We start from the raw sequence: 14762 nt of genomic DNA on the forward strand, positions 1-14762 counted from the left end.
GCCCACGAGATCACTGTCGTCACCCGCCTCCCATTGCAACGGATACTGCATAACCCAGATGCGATCGGAAGGATTGTGGAATGGGCCCTGGAGTTGTCGAGTTTTGGGTTGAAGTTTGAAAGTACCTCGACAATCTAGAGCAGAGTCTTGGCAGGGTTCATTGCAGAATGGACCTCGACGCCCGACGAAGAAATCCAGGAGACCACTCTCCCCGGCAAGGAAGCAGACCACGACTGGATCAAGTACTTTGATGGGGCTTTCTCGCTGCAAGGCGCCGGTGCCGGTGTGCTATTTGTCGCACCCACCAGAGAGCACCTCAAGTATGTGATCCAGATGCACTTTCCCAGGGAGATGTCCACAAACAACACTGCTGAGTACAAGGGGCTGCTTGCCGGTCTCAGAATCGTGGCAGACCTCGGGGTGAAGAAGCTCATCGTCAGGGGTGACTCGCAGCTTGTCGTCAGGCAAGTCAACAAGGATTACCAGAGCCCATTGATGGAGGCCTACGTAGATGAAGTGAGGAAGCTGGAGGAGCGCTTTGACGGTATCCAAGCGGAGCACGTTCCCCGAGCGGAGAACGACATCGCCGATTACCTGTGGAACCAGGTACCCTTTTGCTCCGGTTAACTCAGCCATCCGTCGAATCATCAATAAGGCAGAACAAGCGGAGGAAATCGGGTCCCGGCAAGTACTTTCCCGCCGAGCCCCCTGGGACTGCCGGCAAGGATGTTGCCATGCACACTGAGCCTGCCCAAGAGCAACTGGCTTCGGCAGGGCGTCGAGCCCTGGCCATGGAGACAGCCGCTCCCGTGGCAGAAGAGATGTCTTTGGTCCTTGCCGTCGAGCCCCAGGCTCCGGCATGGGCGCAGCATACCGTCCGATTCCTCCAAACAGGGGAGCTTCCTGAGGAGCAGGAAGAAGCGGAAAAAGTAGCCCGTCGGTCTACCCTGTACCAGTTCGTCGATGACGTCCTGTACAGGAGGAGGCCGAACGGTGTGAAATTGAAGTGCATCCCCCGGGAGGAAGGACTGGAGCTGTTGGCGGAGATACATGGAGGCATATGTGGCTTCTAGATAGGGTCAAGGGCCCTTGCCGGCAAGGCGTTCCGGCAAGGTTTCTTCTGGCCCACCGCCCTCTAGGATGCGACGACACTAGTAACCAAGTGTGAAGCGTGTCAGTCCATTCAAAGAAGCTTCATCAACCAGCTCAAGCCCTTCAAACAATCCCTCTCTCCTGGCCATTCTCGGTCTGGGGGCTCGATATACTGGGCCCCTTCCCCCGTGCTGTCGGGGGCTTTGAGTACTTGTACGTTGCAATCGACAAGTTCACAAAGTGGTCGGAAGTGGAAGTAGTGAGAAAGGTGACAGCACAGTCAGCCGTCAAGTTCTTCAAGGGACTGGTCTGCCGCTTTGGTGAGCCAAGCAGAATTATCACCGACAACAGCACGCATTTCATGAGCCACACCTTCATGCATGTTCAAGACCTTGGCAGCAAGGTCTGTTTTTCTTCCGTGGCACACCCCCGGAGCAACGGCCAAGCGGAGAGGGCGAATGCTGAAGTGTTGCGAGGCCTGAGAACGAAGACCTTTGACAGGCTGCACAAGAGCGGAAGGCGCTGGATTGATGAGTTGCCGGCGGTTTTTTGGTCGATCAGGACGACGCCAAATCGAGCCACCGATCAGACACCCTTTGCCCTAGTATATGGGGCAGAGGTGTGACACCCAAAATTTTATTTGGCTGCGGGTATTTAAAATTTTCTTCTAAAGAACCCACCTTCTCAAAAACTTTCTTTTATGGCAAGTGTTTTATTTGGATTCACCCAAGACTTGATTTTTGGTCTTGGAGGTTTTCCCTTTTTTTATTTGGACTCAATACCAAATGCTTTTCACTTAGGAAATTTTCTTTTGAAATCTTTTAAATGGCACTATGGTATTTTTTGAGTGATCTTTCCTCCTTTTCAAAAATCCCTCTTGCCATGACCCAAGTGGAAATCCACTCCCATAAACCTTTCCCCACCTTTGGATCATGATGTACCTCAAATACAGCAAGTTGAATCTCTCCATATATTTTTTCCCATTTATTTCTTATCAAAAACAATTTCTGCCTTCTATCTTGATCCTTGGAGGTTTTCAAAGGAGCTACCCTTTCTGCTTTGAATTTTGCCTCCAAACCAATTCCCCTAGCTAGTCCTTTGAAACCTCAACCAAGATCCATGAAGATCCACTGGTCTTCAGTTCAAAATTTTCAAACTATACTTGCTGCAAGTTTGGACCAGATTTGCCAAATTTGATGAAATTCATTCAAATTCTTCTCCTAAAAATCTGAGAAAAATCAGGCAGCCTCTGGGTGCATTGAGAGGTCACCTCACCAAGTCCCAGCTCCAGGAAAAATTTTCTTCTTGCCAAATCATTTCGTCGAACACCTACTGGACACTGTTGCTGTCATGTTCAGTTAAGTTCAGAGAACAGTTTCAGTGCACTGTCGTTTTCTTCAGTGTTCGTTGTCCATCTAGCCGGTGTCGCTGTGGCGTCTTGCTCCCCGTCCCCTCCCCCTTGTCCTCTGCACCGCACGAGCTCCTGGAAGGTTGCGGGCGTCAGCGACGAGCAGGAGGAGGTCCGCCGCCCCGTGACCGACGGCAGCGGTGGCTTTGCGGCCGCCAGAGAGGAGCGCGGCATGGACGGCGCCACCCAGCGCCGACCAAGCCACCGGAGGCCGCCGCGTGGCCACCCACTCCCCAGTGCGCGCTACCACCCTCGTCGTGAACCGCTAGGCGCGGAGCACGCTCTCTCCCGCCGCCGTGCCCGTACGGCCACCCCGTCGAGGACCGACGCCATTACGCCAAGACCGACCAAGATTAGCAGGGGAACGGCACTAGTACACCTTCCTGATGCTGCCTGGCCACTTAAGCTCCCTGCCAAGTCATTGCCTCGCCGTAATTGCTCGCCGGAGCGATCCGGTTCACGGCCACCCCCTCGAACCACCTATATATAGAGGCCCCGAGCTCCAACTCGAACCCACACCACCTCTGCACACCTCCAACGCCACGCCTAGCCACCGGTAGAGCCACGGGAGAGCTTTCTTCCCCAACTCCGGCCGCCGTGACCCGCCACGGGATCCAGCTCGATTCGCTCCCGTGTGTGCACCTCCACCCTCAACTCTTGCCAGTAGCTTCCCTATGCATCCACTCTCCTGACCCGCACTTCAATTCGGAGTTTGCAGCACCCACCGGAGTTCTCCAACATCGCCCGAGCCGCCGTCCGCCGGAGAAAGTGTCGCCGTTGACGTGGTGCTCTCCGTCGGTCGAGTCCACCACTCACCGACGCGGAAGGACACGCTGAACCTCTTGGTACACTCCGATCTCCCTGACTCGCGGTGGTTCGACGCCGGCGACCACCGCAGTCTTCGGGCGCCGGCGAACTTTTTAAACCTGACATGTGGGACCCCCACGTCAGCCTCTCTTCTTTCTCTCCCCGAAGCATTTTCCGTTGGCGCCTTCGGGCAAGTACGTTTTCTCTGTGGGTTGGCGCGTTTCTCTTCGGACCGTTTTCTGTTTTCTCAGTTAAGTCCCTGGTTCTTTTCTGTTTCATCACAGATTAGTCGCTGGACAAAAACCCTTATAACTTTTTAATAAAAAGTGATTTTTGAGTGATTCTTTTCTGACAGTCTTATAATTTTGTCTAGTTTTTTATCGTATTTATTTGGAAATTTTTTGGGACAACTTTTATACACGCGATGATTTTTCACGTTAGTATACGTTTTCGCTATACCGTAGGTTCTGGAAGAGGTGACGGAGCCGCGAACTTCGCCGAGCTAGACTCCGACTTCTCCGAACCAGGCAAGCATGTTTGAACCTTTGATATGACGGGTCTTTTGCATGTTTGTTTGAATGGTTTGTGCATGGCATATGAGTATCGGTGAGCATCTCGTTGCATGTGAGGCAACTATCCGTGTGCTCCAAAGTTACTGTGATCTCTGATGAGAGATGGCCTAGTCATGTGGTGACATGAAAGGTAGTAAGGTGGTATTGTTGTAGCATGCCAGCCTTACGATATCCGATAAACTCCGACATTAACGTGGACTGAGTCACGTTATCGTTCTTCCCCTTTTTCGTGCCACCACATGTTTTCTGCAAAGAATACGGTTTAGTAAGTTGGTAACCTCTTTCCGTGTACACACCAAATAGAGGGGCCGGGATGAGGGTTCCATGGCCCTGGATTAAAGCTAGTCATCCGGTCAGGGGGCATGGGTGTTTCCGGTTGGGACCGAGAGGGGGGCACCCCTTAGAGAGCGCGTATATAAATTTGATCCCATGCTACGCGAGGTTGTAGCCTCCCCGTCTCAAGGTTTTTCTTGAACGTTGCCGAGGGTGATTCCTGGCTTCGGAATGTTGAATGGGTGTGTACTGGTTAGATGTGTTTCTTCCAAAACACTGTAAACGGAACTAGTCCCCATGACTACTGAAATCCGTTGGCTGTGGTTAAAGTACAAACTCTGCAGAGTCAAATCCTTCCGAGTCATCGTATCTATGGTCAAGGACCATGGCCAGTATACCCATATCTATGTCAATCCTCGTGGTAAATCCCCGGTGAACAAGCTTGAGTGGTAAACCCAGTTTAATTGTTATTCCTGTGGATGGACTAACCTTTTATTTACCTCGTACTTGTAATGATTTATATTCTTGGGTTACTGAATTATTGAGTTAAGATATAAGCCCTTTATGTGATGTCGCTTCAGACGTCCGACTGTGGCACTCGTGTTATTTACTTTTGATATAAGCCCTTTATGTGATGTCGCTCAGACGTCCGACTGTGGCATGCACTGTTGTTTATTCTTTCAATATAAGCCCTTTATGTGATGTCGCTCAGACGTCCGACTGTGGCATGCACTGTTGTTTATTCTTTCAATATAAGCCCTTTATGTGATGTCACTCAGACGTCCGACTGTGGCATGCACTGTTGTTTATTCTTTCAATATAAGCCCTTTATGTGATGTCGCTCAGACGTCCGACTGTGGCATGCACTGCCTTTTATATTCTATTATAAGCCCTTTATGTGGTGTCGCCTTGACGCCCGACTGCGACATTGTTATTCTTGTATTTTCCTCTCGAGGAGTCATTCAGACACTCGTTTGGCCCTCAGCATTTATTTTGGGATTTCGGGAGGACTACCGCCCGACTTCTCTTTTATTTTCCCGCGCATTATTGTCCCTTCGTCTGAGTGCACTTGATAATCTGTTCGCATGCATCATGTCTACATTTGTTATATCTTATGTCCGAACTGTCTTGCGAGTACTTTCATAGTACTCACCTGGCTTGTTGATTTGGCCAGATGTTGACGAAGGCGATCTCATGGATGAAGAGTTTGATAGTGAGTCCGACGCCTAGAGGAATCCCAGTCAGTCCCGTGCGATCCTGGATATTGGTTACTTGTATCATATACGCTTCCGCCACCCACAATAAGTCTCCTCGAGCCTCACTCCGACGCTCGAAGAGCTGTTAGTTTTCAGGAGTCATATCACCCACTTCGCTGTGATATATCCACCACCGCTTTTATCGTGAGTCAGTAGATTTGCCACCCTATCCGCCTTTATGTATTATTGGCGTGTTTGCAATAAATTGTTGAGCAGTCTCCGCTCAACTTTGTATTATGTTTAGTACTCCTGGTATTTTTCTTCTGTAATCAAGATTTTGTCTACCAGTGAGAAGGAATTCTTCTCTACTGGTCTGTAAAAGGGATCGGTCTCTCAATAAAAATTTTTATTGGAAAACCGGTCGTGACAAGCTTGGTACCAGAGCCAGGCTGACTGTAGGAAGCCACTAGGTGCGCTCGCTAATCGGTTATTATCGACTTTTGTGCTTTTTCAGCATTTTGCAATTGTAGCTAATTTTTCTGTTGGTCATCATAAATTTATGACATGACTACTCAGAATTTTTGCCTACTTTTGTAGATGGCTGGCAGCAACTGCGAGGCTCGGGTGTTCACTAACGTGCCCGAGGGATTTGTCAAACTCCTCGTCTCCATCACCAAGCTCACAATCGGGCCAGCGACTCGTCCAGAGTTCACACTTTATCAGCACAAGCTCAGCGACGACGTGTCTATGCACCAGGCCGTGGTGCAATTCAAGGGAGGACGTTCTGCGTCTCGCCACTTCCGTTTTGTGGGAAGGGCCATGCCTACGGAGAGGCATGCCATGCAGATGGCTGCCCGTGAGGCGATAGCTCGCCTTCGGGACATTCTTCCTATGATGAAGACTCGTCGCTACCGCTACCTCCCATGCCATGTGCCATATACTTGTCACTATGCATTCGCCTGCCATAGGGGAGAGCGAGATGAAGCCATTGAGATGGTTGTGGAGTATCTCAAGGCTCTGGAGGAATCTTTCGACAACCTCGTGGACGATCTCGTGGATGCCCACATGGACTTAGTCCGGGGCGGTCCTGCCAGCAGGAAGGAGCTTCTCCACACGGCACCGCCTCTGACATTCGTCTCATCCTCAGCATCTTATGCACTGGCCATTTTGGCCACTGCTCGCCGTCTGCCTACCACTGAGGAGTTCGACCGAGTCATCGCTCCTACTCCAGTCAGAGCTGCACCGCCTGCCGCACCCGCACTGCCGCCCGTCGCTCCCGCACCATCACCTCAGCACAGTGCTACGCGCCTGGAGCCTGCTAGAGAGGAGGTGGAGGTTGAATCTCCTGTACCACTGGGTCTTACCCTCGGCAAGGGGAAGGACATCGTCACCATCTCCGACTGAGTGCGCCGAGTAGCCGTGCGTCGTGTCGGCTTGTATGATATGTTTTATGTGTTTAAGCTTGTAGTAGTTGTGTACGCTGCTTTCCGGAGAGCTGTGCTAGTCTTAATAACATGTCAGGAATGTGTACGCACCTCCTGAGTGCTGTATCGTACGTTTGCGTTTCGCGTGTGAGATTTGTGTTTAAGCAGCCATTTCTCCGAGCGAAATCGTTTATGTTTTCTTGAAAAATCTTGAGGTCTTTTAAATTTTTGCCTTTGCAAGATTTTTCAGGTGCCACACAGTTCTTCTCATGATTTTTTGCTAAATAATACCCCAGAGTGGAAAATGTCTCGTCCGTGGACTCGTTCCATGCCCAATCAGCCAGAAGAGGTTTATGGAACTCAGACCAGCAACAATTTCACTCAGGGACAGTCTAGTCATCAGGACAGCGAAGCGGCCTTATCGCAAGTATGCCGCCTTTTCGAGCAAAGCCAGCAACAACACCAAGAGATGATGAATCACGTCATCAATATGGGAAACCACCGTGAGGCCTATCAACCACACTCAAAGTTGCCTGAATTACAGAAGACTCGCCCTCCAACTTTTGCTCATACCAATAGGCCACTTGAAGCTGATGATTGGCTTCGTGATATCGAAAGGAAGCTAATTATTGCGCAGTGTTCAGATCATGAGAAGGTGCTTTATGCACCCCACTACCTTACTGGAGCAGCTGCAGCATGGTGGGAAAACTTCCTACACATGCACCCCAGTGAACACAACATCACCTAGGAGGAGTTCAAGGAAGGCTTTCGTGGGGCACACATCCCCAGGAGCATCATAAAAATCTAGAAGAGAGAATTTGATGACCTCAAGCAGAGAGGCATGTCAGTGACAAAATACAATGGTCTGTTTACCCAGCTATCTCGTTATGCCTACGACGAGCATATGACTGAGAACAAGAGGATGGATAAATTCTTGGACGGCCTGGCACCGGCGTTAAGATGCCAACTAGTCGTGCACACTTTCCCGGATTTTAAAACTCTGGTTGACAAGGCCATTACCTTGGAGAATGAGCGCCGCAGCCTAGAGGATATCCGTAAGCGAAAGAGGGACAAGATGACTCTTGCTCGCAACAACCGAAGCAGGACTGAGGTCCCAAGGACTGAAGCAAGGAAATCCACAACTACTGATCTAAGGCCAACCAGACAGTTTCATTCCAGGGACAAGGACTTCACGTACCATCCAGGGGTCACTTGCTACGCTTGTGGTGAAGGGGGCCACTATGCCAAACAGTGCCCAAAGCCAAGGAACGCGGCCCCCAAGCCGAACAATGGTGGGAACAATCCAGCCCCAAGCGCAACAATTTCAATCCCAACAACAATCACATGAAGGGTCACCTGAACCATGTGACCAGGGAAGAAGCGCAGAATGCCCCAGACATCGTGCTCGGTACGTTCCCTGTCAACACAGTACCTGCCACGGTTTTGTTTGATTCTGGAGCTTCCCATTCGTTCGTTTCGAAGAGTTATGTTTTACAACATGGTTTTCCGATACTTCCCTTGGAAAAATCTATGATCATCAAGTCCCCCGGAAATAAGCAGATCGCTCAGAGTTACTGCCAAGGAGTGATCATTGAGTTCGAAGGATTAAAGTTTCAAGCTAATCTCATCGTGTTGGAAAATAAAGGACTGGATGTCATCCTAGGGATGGACTGGTTGACCACCAACAAAGGATTTATTGACTGTTTCAATCGGACTGTGATTCTCACTCACCATCATGGCAAGACGATTAAGGTTACAACTCAAGAAAGACCACGGTCACGGCAACCAAAATTGAACAAAGTGGACATTTCAGAACTGAGAAAAGTTCCAGTGGTGTGCGAGTTCCCTGACGTATTTCCCGAAGAACTACCAGGCATGCCACCAGACCGAGAGATAGAGTTCTGCATTGAGCTAGCACCTGGCACTGCTCCCATCTATAAGAAACCTTATAGAATGGCACCCTCAGAATTGGTAGAGTTGAAGAAGCAGATAAAGGAATTATTGGACAAAGGTTTTATTCGAGCCAGCTCCTCACCATGGGGTTCGCCGGTATTATTCGCCAAGAAAAAGGATGGGACACTGAGATTGTGTATAGACTATCGAGCGCTCAATATGGTCACCATCAAAAAAAATATCCGATGCCACGGATAAATGATTTGTTTGACCAGCTCGCACAAGCCAAGGTGTTCTCAAAAATTGATTTGAGATCGGGATATCACCAATTGAAAGTACGGACAGAAGATATCCCTAAGACAGCATTCACTTCCAGATATGGATTATATGAGTTCACAGTAATGCCATTTGGATTAACGAACGCCCCCGCATATTTCGTCCACCTCATGAACAAAGTGTTTATGAAATTTATGGACAAATTTGTTGTGGTGTTCATTGACGATATTCTGGTATATTCAAGGACACCAGAAGAGCATGCTGAGCATCTCAAAATTGTTTTGGGAGAATTAAGGAAGCATCAATTGTACGCCAAATTTAGCAAGTGTGAATTTTGGCTAAGGCAAGTTGGTTTCCTAGGCCACATATTAACCCAAGAAGGCGTGGCTGTAGACCCAGAGAAAGTCAAAGCCATACTTAACTGGAAGCCACCAGCCAACATGACAGATGTGCGGAGTTTCCTTGGAATGGCCGGATATTACAGAAGATTTATTGAAGGATTCTCCACTGTGGCAAAACCAATGACGCAATTGCTCAAGAAGGACAAGAAGTTTGTATGGACGGAAGCATGCGAGAAAAGCTTCCAAGAGCTCAAGAAGAAACTAACCACCACACCGGTCTTAACTGTGCCAGACATACACAAGAGTTTTGAAGTATATTGTGACGCATCCCGGAAGGGCCTCGGATGTGTGCTGATGCAGGATGGCAAAGTTGTCGCGTATGCTTCCAGGCAACTACGGAAGCATGAGGATAATTATCCAACTCATGACTTGGAGCTAGCAGCGGTCATCCATGCACTCAAGGAGTGGAGGCACTTTCTGTTGGGAAATCGTTGTGAAGTATATACGGACCATAAGAGCCTTAAATATATTTTCACACAGCCAGAGCTAAATTTACGCCAACGACGCTGGTTGGAATTGGTCAAGGACTATGATGTCGGCATTCACTACCATCCAGGGAAGGCAAATGTAGTGGCTGATGCCCTTAGTCGGAACCCCAGCCCGAGCAACGACGATCCACAAAACTTGAGGCCTGAGTTTCAGCAGGAGTTCGCTAGACTCAACATGGTGTTAGTCTCTGAGGGCACCGTATCGAATCTGGAGATACATCCCACCCTCGTGGAACAAATCAAGAAGGCGCAGCAAGGGCACCCCAGCATCGAAGGAATAAAGTGGAAAATGAGCCTTGGCAAGGCTTTAGAGTTCGTCACAGACAGTGAAGGAATGTTATGGTACGGGGACAGACTTTGCGTACCTAACATTGAAGTACTCAAGCAACAAATCCTAACCGAGAGCCACACCGCTCCATACTCGATCCACCCTGGAGGAACCAAAATGTACAAAGACATTCAGGAAAGATTTTGGTGGCACGGTATGAAAAGGGATATAGCCGCATTTATTGCTTGTTGCGATTCATGTCAGCGCATCAAAGCCGAACATCAGAAGCCAGCAGGGCTGCTACAACCAAACAGGATACCTGAGTGGAAATGGGATGAGATTGGGATGGACTTCATCGTCGGACTACCTCGATCGCAACGCGGAAATGATGCCATATGGGTCATCACAGATAGGCTAACCAAGGTAGCCCATTTCATTCCCGTAAAGACGACCTACTCCACTCAAAGGCTAGCCAAGCTTTATCTCTCTCATATAGTCTGTCTGCATGGAGTCCCAAAAACTATAATATCCGACCGAGGCACTCAATTTGTCTCTAAATTTTGGGATCACTTACAACAAGCTCTGGGCACGCAACTAGCATTCAGTACAGCGTACCACCCTCAGACTGATGGACAAATGGAACGCGTAAACCAAATCTTAGAGGACATGCTGAGAGCCTGTGTGCTCACCTATGGATCCAGTTGGGAAGAAAGTTTGCCGTATGCCGAGTTTGCTTACAACAACAGTTACCAGGCCAACCTGCAAATGGCACCCTTTGAAGCATTGTACGGACGGAGGTGTCCTACCCCACTAAATTGGTCAGAAACAGGTGACAGTCGTATCTTCGGCCCAGACATGCTCAAGGAGGCCGAGGAGAAGGTTAAACAGATCAGGGACAGACTCAAGACAGCTCAAAGCCGACAAAAGAGCTATTACGATCAAAAACATCGTGAGGTCAGCTTTGAACCCGGTGACTCCGTATACCTACGAGTGTCTCCCATGAGGGGCTTGCAATGGCTCAAAATTAAGGGAAAGCTAGCCCCAAGATTTATTGGACCATTCTGTGTGATTGCACAAAGAGGCACAGTAGCCTACCAACTAGACCTACCCAAGGAGCTGTCAGACGTCCATGACGTATTCCACGTCTCGCAAATGAGAAAATGTATGAGTAACCCGGAAAAGCATGTGTCTCATGAAAGCATTGATGTGCAACCAGATCTCACCTACAGAGAACGGCCAGTAAAGATATTGGGAGAGTCTGAACGGAGGACCCGACAGAAAACAACTAAAATTTTCAAAGTCCAGTGGAGCAACCACGCCAAGGATGAAGCTACTTGGGAAAGAGAAGATTTTCTTCAGGCAGAATATCCATATCTATTTGAGGATCAACTGAAATCTCGAGGACGAGATTTTTCCTAAGGGGGTAGGTGTTGTGACACCCAAAATTTTATTTGGCTTTTTCAAAACTTTTATTTTATTTGAGGAGGGTATTTAAAATTTTCTTCTAAAGAACCCACCTTCTCAAAAACTTTCTTTTATGGCAAGTGTTTTATTTGGATTCACCCAAGACTTGATTTTTGGTCTTGGAGGTTTTCCCTGTTTTTTATTTGGACTCAAAACCAAATGCTTTTCACTTAGGAAAATTTCTTTTGAAATCTTTTAAATGGCACTATGGTATTTTTTGAGTGATCTTTCCTCCTTTTCAAAAATCCCTCTTGCCATGACCCAAGTGGAAATCCACTCCCATAAACCTTTCCCCACCTTTGGATAATGATGTACCTCAAATACAGCAAGTTGAACCTCTCCATATATTTTTCCCATTTATTTCTTATCAAAAACAATTTCTGCCTTCTATCTTGATCCTTGGAGGTTTTCAAAGGAGCTACCCCTTCTGCTTTGAATTTTGCCTCCAAACCAATTCCCCTAGCTAGTCCTTTGAACCCTCAACCAAGATCCATGAAGATCCACTGGTCTTCAGTTCAAATTTTTCAAACTATACTTGCTGCAAGTTTGGACCAGATTTGCCAAATTTGATGAAATTCATTCAAATTCTTCTCCTAAAAATCTGAGAAAAATCAGGCAGCCTCTGGGTGCATTGAGAGGTCACCTCACCAAGTCCCAGCTCCAGGAAAAATTTTCTTCTTGCCAAATCATTTCGTCGAACACCTACTGGACACTGTTGCTGTCATGTTCAGTTAAGTTCAGAGAACAGTTTCAGTGCACTGTCGTTTTCTTCAGTGTTCGTTGTCCATCTCGCCAGTGTCGCTGTGGCGTCTTGCTCCCCGTCCCCTCCCCCTTGTCCTCTGCACCGCACGAGCGCCTGGAAGGTTGCGGGCGTCAGCGACGAGCAGGAGGAGGTCCGCCGCCCCGTGACCGACGGCAGCGGTGGCTTTGCGGCCGCCAGAGAGGAGCGCAGCGTGGACGGCGCCACCCAGCGCCGACCAAGCCACCGGAGGCCGCCGCGTGGCCACCCACTCCCCAGTGCGCGCTGCCACCCTCGTCGTGAACCGCTAGGCGCGGAGCACGCTCTCTGCCGCCGCCATGCCCGTACGGCCACCCCGTCGAGGACCGGCGCCATTACGCCAAGACCGACCAAGATTAGCAGGGGAACGGCACCAGTACACCTCCCTGATGCTGCCTGGCCACTTAAGCTCCCTGCCAAGCCATTGCCTCACCGTAATTGCTCGCCGGAGCGATCCCGTTCACGGCCACCCCCTCGAAACACCTATAAATAGAGGCCCCGAGCTCAACCTCGAACCCACACCACCTCTGCACACCTCCAACGCCACGCCTAGCCACCGGTAGAGCCACGGGAGAGCTTTCTTCCCCAACTCCGGCCGCCGCGACCCGCCACGGGATCCAGCTCGATTCGCTCCCGTGCGTGCACCTCCACCCTTCAACTCTTGCCAGTAGCTTCCCTATGCATCCACTCTCCTGACCCGCACTTCAATTCGGAGTTTGCAGCACCCACCGGAGTTCTCCACCATCGCCCGAGCCGCCGTCCGCCGGAGAAAGTGTCGCCGTCGACGTGGTGCTCTCCGTCGGTCGAGTCCACCACCCACCGACGCGGAAGGACACGCTAAACCTCTTGGTACACTCTGATCTCCCTGACTCGCCGTGGTTCGACGCCGGCGACCACCGCAGTCTTCGGGCGCCGACGAACTTTTTAAACCTGACATGTGGGACCCCCACGTCAGCCTCTCTTCTTTCTCTCCCCGAAGCGTTTTCCGTCGGCGCCTTCGGGCAAGTACGTTTTCTCTGTGGGCTGGCGCGTTTCTCTTCGGACCGTTTTCTATTTTCTCAGTTAAGTCCCTGGTTCTTTTCTGTTTCATCACAGATTAGTCCCTGGACAAAAACCCTTATAACTTTTTAATAAAAAGTGATTTTTGAGTGATTCTTTTTCTGACAGTCTTATATTTTTGTCTAGTTTTTTATCGTGTTTATTTAGAAATTTTTTGGGAGAACTTTTATACACGTGATGATTTTTCATGTTAGTATACGTTTTCGCTATACCGTAGGTTCTGGAAGAGGTGACGGAGCCGCGAACTTCGCCGAGCTAGACTCCGACTTCTCCGAACCAGGCAAGCATGTTTGAATCTTTGATATGACGGGTGTTTTGCATGTTTGTTTGAATGGTTTAGCATGGCATATGAGTATCAGTGAGCATCTCATTGCATGTGAGGCAACTATCCGTGTGCTCCAAAGTTACTGTGATCTCTGATGAGAGATGGCCTAGTCATGTGGTGACATGAAAGGCAGTAAGGTGGTATTGTTGTAGCATGCCAGCCTTACGATATCCGATAAACTCCGACATTAACGTGGACTGAGTCACGTTATCGTTCTTCCCCTTTTTCGTGCCACCACATGTTTTCTGCAAAGAATACGGTTTAGTAAGTTGGTAACCTCTTTCCGTGTACACACCAAATAGAGGGGCCGGGATGAGGGTTCCATGGCCCTGGATTAAAGCCAGTCATCCGGTCAGGGGGCATGGGTGTTTCCGGTTGGGACCGAGAGGGGGCACCCCTTAGAGCGCGCGTATATAAATTTGATCCCATGTTACGCGAGGTTGTAGCCTCCCCGTCTCAAGGTTTTTCTTGAACGTTGCCGAGGGTGATTCCTGGCTTCGGAATGTTGAATGGGTGTGTACTGGTTAGATGTGTTTCTTCCAAAACACCGTAAACGGAACTAGTCCCCGTGACTACTGAAATCCGTTGGCTGTGGTTAAAGTACAAACTCTGCAGAGTCAAATCCTTCCGAGTCATCGTATCTATGGTCAAGGACCATGGCCAGTATACCCATATCTATGTCAATCCTCGTGGTAAATCTCCGGTGAACAAGCTTGAGTAGTAAACCCAGTTTAATTGTTATTCCTGTGGATGGACTAACCTTTTATTTACCTCGTACTTGTAATGATTTATATTCTTGGGTTACTGAATTATTGAGTTAAGATATAAGCCCTTTATGTGATGTCGCTTCAGACGTCCGACTGTGGCACTCGCGTTATTTACTTTTGATATAAGCCCTTTATGTGATGTCGCTCAGACGTCCGACTGTGGCATGCACTATTGTTTATTCTTTCAATATAAGCCCTTTATGTGATGTCGCTCAGACGTCCGACTGTGGCATGCACTGTTGTTTATTCTTTCAATATAAGCCCTTTATGT

This window comes from Triticum aestivum, chromosome 3D (genome assembly GCF_018294505.1).
Source record: "Triticum aestivum cultivar Chinese Spring chromosome 3D, IWGSC CS RefSeq v2.1, whole genome shotgun sequence".
In the NCBI taxonomy this organism is placed as follows: Eukaryota; Viridiplantae; Streptophyta; class Magnoliopsida; order Poales; family Poaceae; genus Triticum; species Triticum aestivum.